The sequence below is a fragment of the Lissotriton helveticus genome, chromosome 9, assembly GCF_964261635.1.
Source record: "Lissotriton helveticus chromosome 9, aLisHel1.1, whole genome shotgun sequence".
NCBI classification, from domain to species: domain Eukaryota; kingdom Metazoa; phylum Chordata; class Amphibia; order Caudata; family Salamandridae; genus Lissotriton; species Lissotriton helveticus.
Genome location: NC_136070.1, coordinates 331,506,838 through 331,518,615, shown reverse-complemented (window position 1 = coordinate 331,518,615; position 11,778 = coordinate 331,506,838). Strand labels below are relative to the sequence as shown.

The 11,778-nt window shown below is 43.9% G+C and overlaps 1 protein-coding gene across 1 annotated transcript in view; it reads left to right on the top strand.

Moving 5' to 3' along the window:
* The first annotated feature begins 1,667 nt into the window (after nucleotides 1–1,667).
* The window catches only part of FOXN3 (forkhead box N3), an 884,367-nt gene continuing 874,256 nt past the window's right edge, over nucleotides 1,668–11,778 (top strand). Inside the window, exon 1 of the mRNA XM_078660028.1 lies at nucleotides 1,668–1,896. The gene's annotated coding sequence lies outside the window, so the exon portion shown is untranslated. The remainder of the gene's footprint in view (nucleotides 1,897–11,778) is intronic.

The following is an 11,778-nucleotide window of genomic DNA, read 5'->3' as shown; positions in this document are numbered from 1 at the left end:
TGTGCCATAATGTTGATTGTTCTATGAAATGTTTCCCGCCCTGTCATGGATTCTGTGTTTATTCCTTTTTGGGATGGATTTTACGGCTCTGTTTTACTTCTTCCAGGCTCCGACCTTAAATGAAGTGTGGTTCGATTTCTCCTGTTGGTTGGTCTTTTGCTGTTCCTGTGGATCTCAGATGTTTCCTCCTCACTCCAACCTGATGATGACCTCTCCGCGGGACGTCCTTAGGGGATTGTTTGAGTTTGCCATTTTGAACTTTTCCTGTAGTGATGGTTCTGGACAAAGAAAGAGGAAGTTGTGACCTCTATGACCCTTTATATACTGTTATGTACTCTATCGTTACCCAGGTTCATGGGTATTGTAGTTCGTTTTTTCTTTACTGTGTGCTGATTGGCTGCTGTTTATTTCAGTAAAGAAATAGAGAAAGCATAATCCTCGCCTCCTGTCCTTAATAGAATTGAAAATTCTTGGCACGAATGTTAGCACATTTTTAATTCACACATCCTTAAGAGATGCAGCTTTTCACTTTGTTCAGGCTCTGTTTAGGAGATATCGCTGCACTGTAAGAATGTCAGATGTGTTGGTCTTTCCCAGTATTTGCACAAAATAAATAGCATTTATATACGCTTACTACCCTTGAGGAGGCGTTGTAATAATTTAAATATCACTATTTTTTCTTTTAAAGCACTCTGGTTAGAGGAAGCTTTACGCTGACAAAAGGCAACATTGGTTTACCTGAAGCTTACAAAAGTGTGAATCTTCTGCCTAATCAGAAGGGTTTGCAGATATACCCGAAATGTGCTCAAATTTACTCATGATAGACGTTAAACATATATGTGAGGGCTTGATATCTGATGTCACTTCTTGGGATGCCACTTCCAGTTATGTCACGCGCTGTGATGTCATGCGCCTCACGCGCCGTGATGTCATGCGCCGTGATGCCACTTGCATACTGATTAATTAATTTAGTCCCCCCACTTCTTTTTTTAGGACTTGTGCCCTGTCTATAATAAAAGAAAAGAATAACATTCATCCCCCGTGTGGTTACTACATAGCCGCTTTTTTATTTCACATTTTTTCATTGCAAGCATTGGGCAGCCACGTTTAGCAAGTGGCGTGTACAAATGTTTTACCATCGCAGTATCTTGCCAGGGTCTTTCCTAGGTCAGATCTCGTTGCTTTGCCATTACTTATTTACTTTTTTCTGCTGCCAGAATTAATTAAATTATCGGAGATATCTAAAATTATAAACTGTGCGTCTAGCTGTTAAAATGATACATAAAGCTGGAAAACCACCTGCATATTTTACTGTGTTGTGAACCATTGGATTGCTTTTCTGAAGTTCCTGTAGGTAAAAGGTTGTGATCCCAATCCAAAATGGCCGACCATGCCATCTGATTCTAAGACTCTCTTTTCAGACACTGAAGTAACAGATTTCCCGTTGCATCCCCTTTCTATGTCAATGCTTGTAGCAGGAGGGCTGCTAAGACTCGCCTCTTATTCACAAGGGGTTCCATGGCAACTACCCACGCCAAGCCTGAGAACACTGACCAATCACAGATTATTGTGCCCTGTAACGCGCAGTTGCCCTTCATTTTCTCCTGGTGATTGGTTAAACTTCGTATGACGTACCAGATAGGGTTTCTCCTGTCTCCACCTCTCGGCCCAGTTTCTCGTAACAAATCCACCCAATTTTCTCTGGGAAGAGGGATCCCGACCCTCTGTATTCCACTGCACAACTAAGCTGAAATCGGACATCCAAGCAGAGCAGAGCAGAGGGGCAACAGCGCTGAAAGGCTTTAAGGCACGGACAGCGCCTAGTGACGTCACGAGCGGTTGTCTGGGCAACGGACATGGTGGCGTCCCTGAACCATGATTCTTATGCACACGCTGGTGAGAAAAGTGACAAGTTAAAAGCGAAGCGGCGCAGTCAAGGGGCACCGTAACATACACTTTCCTAGGGCTGGCGGGGAGGGAGGACAGGAAATCTTGTGTAAAGCAGAGTAGCATAAGATCCAATTGGAATGGCAAACAGCCCCGACTAAAACAATTTGGCGGGTATGTTCGAGAGAAGAATTTGGGACGTTGGTCCAACCAATTTAAGAGATACGTGATATGTGTGAACTAAAATAGCAAAGTAACAGAAAAATAAACATTCCGTATGCAGTAGTCCATGTAAACCAAAACACTAATTGGAAACATTCGTTTAATTCTTATATACAGCGATCAGCAGCTAAAAGGCGACATGCCACTGTGCAGCAACACCGGTGGCAGTGTATTTAGTCAGTTTCCCTCTTTTCTTGCTAGAAATACTTTTTTCTTAAAATCTGCAATAAATGCAGAAGATGATGTATTATCTGATAGTGCGTCAAATATATAATTAAATAGAAAATGTTGCAGCCACAGAATCACATAAGTCCAGTGGACCTAGTGGTAGGGCTGCTGGGGGATTATATGGACCAATGTGAAGGGTCACAGGGACAGCAACCAATCAGGAGTGGGTGTAGAATGGGGTCAAAGGAGCATATGTTAAGTGACCAACTTACTCAATGACAAGTCTGACATGGTTTCCAGTCCTGGCTTTCTTGTGATAAGGAAATGCAGACAATAATATTTAGATGGAAATTCTGGAGCCTGATTACGAGTGCCTCATTACATTCTTATCCGATCACATTAGAAGAGTGGTGCGATGTTTATCACACCCAGTGATTATCAGGTGCAATAAGTGTCGCACCCTCCATTAATTTTAGACAGGTCTAACAAACCCGATTTTCACGGTTGAAAAATAACTGATGAGTAGAGGGATATGCACATGTAGGTGTAGTAAGAAAATCTGCATGTTGTCCCCCATCTTCAGGCGAAAATTCAGATTTATGCAATAATTATTACACCCGATGAATGCTATATGCCTCAATGCCAGGTTTTATTGGGTACAGAAGGAGTTGTGGCCTAAAGGCATGATCCCTCTGGCCAATGTAATTCATGCACGTAACATCAACATCCTTTCCTATGCAGACGACATGCAACTCATACTCACCCTCTTGGACAAGACCACCAACACAAGAAACAAGTTCACAGCCGGTATGACCTAAGTCTCTAACTTGATGAGAGTCACTTATCTCAAGCTAAAGACTGACAAGACAGAAGTAGTAATCTTCAGCAAGAACACCTCATCATAGGATGCAAGCTGGTCAAACTCAGACTCGCACCCAGCGCCCATGCCAGGAACCTCTTAATAATCAACAGAAATCTGGTTATGACCTCACAAGTCAACGCTATCACTATATCCTGCTTTCACACCCTGAAGATGCTAAGGAAAAGCCCCAAATTGCTCCCAAGCAACACTAGCAAATCTGTCACTTACTCCGTAGTCCCTTGGTCACAGCCAATAGCTTGTATAGATGAGAACTATTGGCTTTGCCAAGACTATTTTCTCTTCCCCGCAAATTCCATCCTCTGTAGGATGCCCTCTGATCACAAATAAAATGCATCAGTCTTTAAGCCAGATTAAACAAATGGAAGAAACTGCCAGATACACAAAATAAATCACAAGTCATGACCATACTCCTGACTTTCTATTGATTGAAACGTAGAAGTAATTTGGCTGGAATCTCACCATTTTATGAAGCAGGAAAGCTGGGAAAGAAACTCGGTTCTACTCGTGCCTCACACTAAAATTTGGCCACTATGTAGAAATCAGAGTCTATCCCTTCAACACAAATCAAGATGTTAATAGCTGGTGCTCCTACAGTGTTTATCAAAGCAACCCACACCTTAAGTTCAGCCATGCTCAAACCCCGAAGAAAGAATACGTTTTGAAAGAAGCCACAGAAGCGAACATTTTGCCAAACAGGCTAGAGGGACAATTTTGCTGCGAGACCTATTGGCTGTGCTTGTTACAAACTGTGGACAGGCAACACAATTTGATGTTTTGTTGAAATATAGACCTTACCTGGCTCAAAGTTCATGTTGTATGAAACAACAAAACTAAAGACATAAAATCAACGTATATGACAACAGAGCACTTATGATCTGTTCCCATGACTGGAAACAGTGTCCTTGATGACATGGAGTGAGCTGGCCAATCCAGATCACGCTATAGTAATACTCCATACATATAATAGATATACATAAATGAGGAAGAGGAGGAGGTCGTTGCACCCAAGGACTAACAAGAGATGGTGACAGCTTTTTGGGATTTTGGAAGCTGTGAATATCCCTAGGGCTCGCAAAACAGTCAAATGGAGCCATAAATGTGGCAATAGGTGTCAATGTGATAATGGGTAATGAACCACTCACCCTGCAGACCCACTGAAAATATGTGGTCAGTGGAGTAGAAATAAAGGCCACATGGAAGGGTAAGGCTCCAATGACTGTGGTCTTAGGCACTAATACTGGCAGTCTTGGGAACTCATAATTAGAGCATATCAGGCTCTAAGATTCTGGATCTAGGAGTGCAAGGGAGAAGATTTGGTGTGCCATGAATATGCTTTGGCTGGTGGGCAAAAATTAACATGGGCGTTAAGGAGATGAATTGTTTTAAGTCATCCAATAAGCAAACATTACATACCTTTGGTGAGGTTATTTGTAATGCATATCGTGTTATTATTTGTCAAGATCAATATCTCAAATCTGTTTCAATCTTTTACAGTCTTGTAGCGTGCTGTGAAGCAATCAGGGTCATAGTAGAATTTACTGTGTTGCTGCTTACATTGAGGCCTGTCACTACGCTTATAAATCCTTAAGACTCTCTTGTTGGGAGGAGATGTGGCCTACAGGCTAGAGCTGCCAACTTTGAAACATGGGGACCTCCATTTGAATCACGCCTTCAGCACTCAACATCATGTGATTCTGAGCAAATCACTTATTTCCCTATGCCTAAAAATGTGAAAGGTAAATGTGTGAAAAGTAATGTAATTGTGTAATCCCCATTTTTTTGTGCACAATCTTGAAGGTCACCCAGAATAATAATGTACCGACCTTCATTGCTCCCAGTACAGACATACTTAACGCGTTTCCACCGTCCACTGATAACTTGTTACTTTGCTTATTCTTACCCACATTAATTGTAATGACAGTTTGTATGTGGTGGAATGCCGCATTATGCAACATGCCCTCTTCATTGTTTCGAAAGGCTCCTTAAAAAGACACCGCTGTTCAATAACAGAACAAAGTGCTTGATGAACAAGGTTATAGGTCCATCTGGACCTGTGAAGGGTACACGTCTATTCAGTTTTGTTTGATGCTGCTTGGATCTAGGTAATGCATAGTCGTCAAGGAAGAAGTGTGGAGAAGTGTGGCTCAATGGTTAGAGCGGCAGACCCTGATGCAGAGGTCTAGCCCGGGACCAGGGTTCAATTCCCCGCCTCGGCGGGTCTTGGGCTCAAAATTCCACGGACCTGATAATTCTCTTCTCGGTGCCTATTCCAATCATGGAGTCCCACTCTGCAACTCTGGGCAATAGCTTGCTTAATCTCCACAACGGCCCCCACAACGCTAAGGATGCCTGGCCTCCACCTTGGGGGTGCCCAGGAGTGGACACCTCACAGGGAAAGCCAGGATGGGTTCCACAGCGGTATTCGTACAAGCGCCTTGAGACCCTTGTGGGTGAGTAGTGCGCTATACAAGTATCAATTTACATTTACAAGGACATAACTTGCACCCTAAAGTTCTAAATACTTGAACAAAAGTGAGTCACTATAGCTGCAGTGGGAATCTCTATAAACCTTACTTCTTCCGGTTTGAAAGAAAAATAGTCCATTAGTAGACTGAGTACATCGGTCTGACTGTAAGGTAAGTAAGGTAAAGATGAGAATTGGCCTTTAAAATGAACCTGAGCCTTTTGCTAATATTTCCCTGGCATTCAAAGAGCACTAAAGGACATAGGCTTGTCTGTAAATGTTTATTCGAGAATGAGGAAACAACGCAATCGACATCTCTATCCTTTCCAAACTTATCTTTTTTAAAAAAATATCTTTTTACGGGTTATGTGTAACTCGTATCTTCCAGATACAGCGAAAAGATGGATTGAACTAGATACACACCCCAATCTTAACAACTGTGCACAACTACAGTAGACACAACATTACAAATACACAATTTTTCTGTTTGTCACGCGAACACATGTAATGGTTGAAACATCTATTACATGAATTCATCTTCATGGGCGGTGCCAAGTCAGGTTAAGTCTGGACCTGGACATGGCCTAACAATATCAACGTGTTCCCACCAAGGTTCCCGATCCTTGCATGTTTATGGGGGTAAACCCCTTGGCTTATAAACTGAGTGTTCAGCAAGGACACAGTAGTCTGTACCCCTCAACCATTACAAGACGGAGGGAGTTTCCACAGAGCGCCAGTGCCATGATATGTCCCTTTTAGCTATTGTACACGCAATGCCTGCTAATATTTATGGCCCATATGGCCATCCAATCCTGTGAACACTCACAGCAGCCATTTTAGGGTCTTTTTCAAATGGGAAACCAGTCACTCCTCTAGTGTATCGAAGATATGGAATCAGTATCTCTGGATGACCGTGCACTTCCAAATCACATATATGAAGGTGCCCCTATCAGTCTTGCAGCGCAAGCTTGTGGGGTCTGTGCTCTGGGCTTATGTTCTATAGTTTCTCTGACGTGTAGTAGACCCTGTAGAAAAATACTTAAACTGGATAAGGCACAGCAGGATGGTTATCACTAGGACCCTGGCTGTCATTTTGCCTCAAACTATTTCTCCTCTAACAGATCTCCCAGGTCATGCTCCCAGTTTTCCCTCAAAACGGTGTAGGGGTCAGGTATGTTTATTACCAGTGCTTTGTAAAACGGTGAGACCCTTATCTGTTATCTTTTCCATATTGAGCTTGGACTTGAAATGGTTGAATCCTGGAAGGGCAGTGAGCTTGTCCTTGTACACTTCGAGTGCATGCCTCAGTTGAAAGTAAAGGATATATGGAGCCTAAATTCTACCATCAGTTGCGCATAAGAGCAGATATCCCATCAGTTGTACATAAGGGCCATATATCCCCGATCTCAGATATCCCAATTCTGTCCGAGGTCTGGAACCCATATAACTTTAAGACCTCTTGGAGCCATGCTTCCTGTCATCAATGAGTTTCCTTGGCCGGATTCCCATCCCAGCCCATCCATCTCAGTGCAAGGCACCAGCATTCCAGTGGTACAGATGTCACCAGAGACATTGTCTGGACTCCTTTCAACCCATACAATATGGACCATAGCTCACATTTATCAAGTAAGTTGATTTTTGATCTGATATCCAGGTCTGCCCTGTCTCCGAAGATCCAGTCGTAATGGGAAGTAACTGGTAGGCTTAATAGTGCAACTTTATCTCCACTATGCCCAATCCACAGTCGAATGTCGATTTTATGCTGTTCTTGTGAGCCACTCTGAGAGGGCCACTTGCTCATATCTATTTATTTAATTAGGTTTGGTTAGTAAACAACCATGTGGGGAGAAGCCTCTGAGAGTAATTTTGCAAACTGTATAGTACTTGAGAGAGAACTATTATATAAGACTCCCTTACCTATTCAGTGGAATCTTGCTCCACTTTAATATATATCTCCAGCCTCTGATTTATGCTCTTAACCATATGGATTGCCAAGTCTACAACTACGCCGACGACACCCAGATCATTATACAAATTGAAGATACATCTGGAGCCCAGGATAGATTACATAACATCTTAAAGTTCACAAGCAACTGGATGTCCTCCAACTCCTTAAAAATTAACCCAGAGAAGACTGAGGTGTTGCCCATAACCATCTCGGGAAACCCTTGGAACGATTGCCTCTGGCCTAAGGAGCTGGGGAGGACTCCGGTACCAGCTGCGGTGGTGAAAAGCCTGGGCATCCACATTGACGGGAAACTGTCAATGAAGAATCAGGTGTCGTCGGTGGTGGGTACATGCGTCGGCCTTCTTAGGCAACTGCGGAAAATCTCGCAGATGCTGTCTTTCTCTACCTTGAGAACGGTAGTGTCTGCAACAATCTTAGGGCGCCTCGATTATGGAAACTCCCTTTATGTTGGACTCCCTCAGCAGCAACTCTCAAGATTACAGATTGTAATGAATGATGCTGCGAGGTTGATCTTTGGAAAGGCTAGAAGAGAACATGCTTCCCCTCTCCTATGCCAACTACATTGGCTTCCAATTAGGCAAAGGATTTTATTTAAGGGCATGTGCATTGCGCATAAGGCAGTTTATGGCAATGCTCCTAGATACATCAAAGATAAGCTGAGACACTACCTCCCCAAAAGAACACTACGCTCATCTGAGGAGTCTTTTCTAGTTTGTCCTCGCTACCGCACGACCACCTATGGTGGGCGTGCTCTTTCTACTACTCTACCGGCAGCTTGGAATAAACTACCGCTCTGCTTGAGGAAAGAACCAAACTTACTGCCTTTTAGGCGCAAGTTAAAAACGATTCTGTTCCGAGAAGCTTGGGGTTTGGCATGATTTGGGTGATCTTCTCCTTTGTACTGATTCGGCTGTTTACACCATAAGCGCTTAGAGACCTATCGGTGATAATTGCGCTATACAAGTTGAATAAATAAATAAAATAAATAAATAAATACGCCCATTACCCTCTGGGTAATGGAACGATATTTAGGTCCCAGCTTTCCTTCTGGTCTCTAGATATTGACACCCCCAGATAGTGGAAACTTCCCTGCATAATCTTAATATTTGGCAAATATTTCAACCTCCTTCCCACCTCACCAACTAACAGGACCACCGTCAACTTATCCCAATTGACCCAGAGACCTTGCCACATACTTTTAGAATTTGCATCAGTCTCAGTAACGCAAGGTCTTGCATCTGCATAAATACCTGGACATCGTCCATATGTAGGGAGATGCAGTCCTCATCGCCGCTGCCCCAGCAAAAGACCACATCTGTGCATCATGCCTAATCCACTCTGTCAGAGGCTTCATAGTCAGGGCAAATAAAAGAGGGAACAGGGAGCAACCCTGATGGTTCCCCAGAGCTATTGGGACTTGTGTCTTGGCCAAATGGGAACAGTGTAATACTTTTATACAATAATATTATTGAAACTTATAAAGCACATGGCTATTTCAAGACAAAGTGTTCCAGGGCTGAGATCCAGGCTCCTATGTGCTAGGCAGTCGCAAAAGAAACGGACCAATTCTGTTTAAACAGCAAAGTTTTCAATCTCTTTCTAAAATGTAGTACCAGAGGGCCTGTCGAACAGATGCAGGCAGCAAGTTCCAAAGTTTTGAAGCTACTACCAAGGCGTATTCTTCTCACTTTCGGAATGCAAACCCTACTCACTCTTGAGGATCTGAGATTCCACAGAGGAGTTTAGGGTTGTAGAAAGGCTGTATGTACCAAGGGCAACTGTTTGTCAAAGCTTTATAACAGTAGCACAATGCCTTAAATGAGATCCTATGCTTCACCGAGAGTCATTGTAACTTGCAAGTGAGGATCCCATGGAAACGAGCTTCGGAAGATTAAGTAACAGATGAGCTGCAGCGTTCTGCACTCTTTGAAGATGCATCATGCAAGACTGTGACACCCCCAGATATAACACATTGCCGTTCTCCAGTGCGAAATAATTAAGCCTGGACCTCAGTTTTCCTTGCAGTTTCTGGGAGCACCTCCAGGATATTTTTCAAGGTTTTAAGGACTCCAAAGCATTTCCTAGCCAATGCTGTAATTTGGCTGTCAAAAGACAGTTTCTGATCAAACCATGTACTATATACCCAGGTTTTTAAGCATGGGCTTAGGGCAGGGTACGGGCCGAGGGTTTGAGGCCACCAAGATGTTAACCACATATTGGTTGTTTGCTGAAGATCAAGACCTTTGCTTCCCTGCAGTCAGCTTTAAACAATGTTGCTCCTTCCACCGGCAACCTCCTCCAAACATAATTTTAGAAAAGAAGCAGTGGTTGCAGAATCCTGGGAAAGGGTGATGATCAACTGAGTGTCATCAGCATAGGTCATTACTGTGAACCAATGGCTTGCAATGATCTTAGCCACGGGTAGAATGGATACATTAAATAATGTAGTACTCAGGGAGGAGCCCTGAGATACTCCATGCTGCAGACTGAACACTTTCGAATGATTTTGTTTTTGATACACCTGGAACGCGCATTCCTGAAGAAAGGAAGCCGCCCACCCTACGGCCGTATGTCCAACTCCACATCTCCACAGATGCTCAATGAGCAGATTGTGCGATACGGGATTGAATGCCACACTGAGGTCTAACATCAAAAGAGTGGCAGTGTCTCCTGCGTTCAAGATTTGAGTGACTCTGTGCTTTAAGATGGATGGAACCCGACTGTGGCCTGTGAACAAGATCATTAGTCTCGTTGAGCAGAGAAAGCTGTTGATTCACATACTTCTCGGTAATGGAGCCAACAGTGGTAACAAATAAACAGGTTGGTAGTTTTCTAGATTAGTAGGATTCAGCAATGGCTTTTTAAGCAGAGGAACTACCATAGCATGCTTCCACTTTCTAAGAACCTGGCCCACCGCCAGCAAGCTATTCAGTAGCTCACGGACCACAGGCAATGCAGCTTCTTCCACTCCTCATTCCAGAACAGCAGGGGATACCGGATCAAGCGGAGAGCCTGTTTTAACAGATATCTCCTCAAATTCAATTGGTCTGAAATGCTGCAGCCCTAAGCTACCTTTTGTAGGTTCAAACCATGAATTCGGGCAGGTGAATTCTCTAACCTCCACTGGGAAGGAATTGTAAATCTTTGCCACTTTGTCTGAACAGGACTGAGTGAGGGTATTACAGCCCTCTTCTGAATTTACAGTGGATGCTGAGACTCAAGACTAAGATGTAAGAGACTTTACAATGCAAACACTTCTCGTGAGGAGTTCTGTGCCGAAATAATTTTATTAGAGTAGTAATCCCACTGAACATGCTTGATGCATCCATGATACTGTTTGAGAGCAGCCACATACTTTGTTTTACTGTCGGGATAATATGTCCTCCGCCAAAGGTGTTCAAGCCGCTTACAATTCTTTTTCGTCCCCATGAGCTCCTCAGTAAACCATTCAGCAGATGGTTTATGTCTTTGAAAAAAACATTGGGTCAGAGGAGCAATTTAATCTAGAGCCCTAACAATCCAGTTTTCCAGAACGAGAATATCTCCTTCAACACAGCCTGCCAAACTTGGTAGGCTAGCATTTAGAGCATGAGTGAAACTGGGAGTGGTCGCTTTCGCCCACTGGCATGATTGCACAGTCTGGGCAGGAAGATGGGTCCGAATTGGTTTCGGATAAGAAACAGAGAATGGAATTGCCAGGTGGTCTGACCATACAAGTGAAATTGGGAGGCCGGGAACTAGCTGGGCCACAGTAGAAAAGATGGGATCTAAAATACGTCCAGCCTGTGTGCAGGAACAGAGACAAACTAGCAGAGCTGTAGACCCTCTAGATCTGCCAGCAAGGCTGCTGCTGTTGTACACCCTAAGTTATCAAATTGCATATCAAAATTCCCTATAACCAAAACGTTGGCGTAGCGGAGAGCCGAAAGAGACTAAGCATTTGCCATAGAGGTGCAAAACTTAGCTACCAGTCCAGGTAGGCGGGAGAACAGGATCCCTGAAACCAGGGCCGGACTGGGAACCACAACTGGCCCTGGCAAAGTGCTCGGCCGCCCCCCCTCCCCACTCGGTGGGGGGGAGGGGGTTGGGGGGGTTGTAGGTGCCGTCGAGCTCTTTGCTGGGGCCGTTTTTTGGCCGATTTTGGTACAGGGCCGATTTTGCAGCTATGCTGCAAAACCGGCCCTG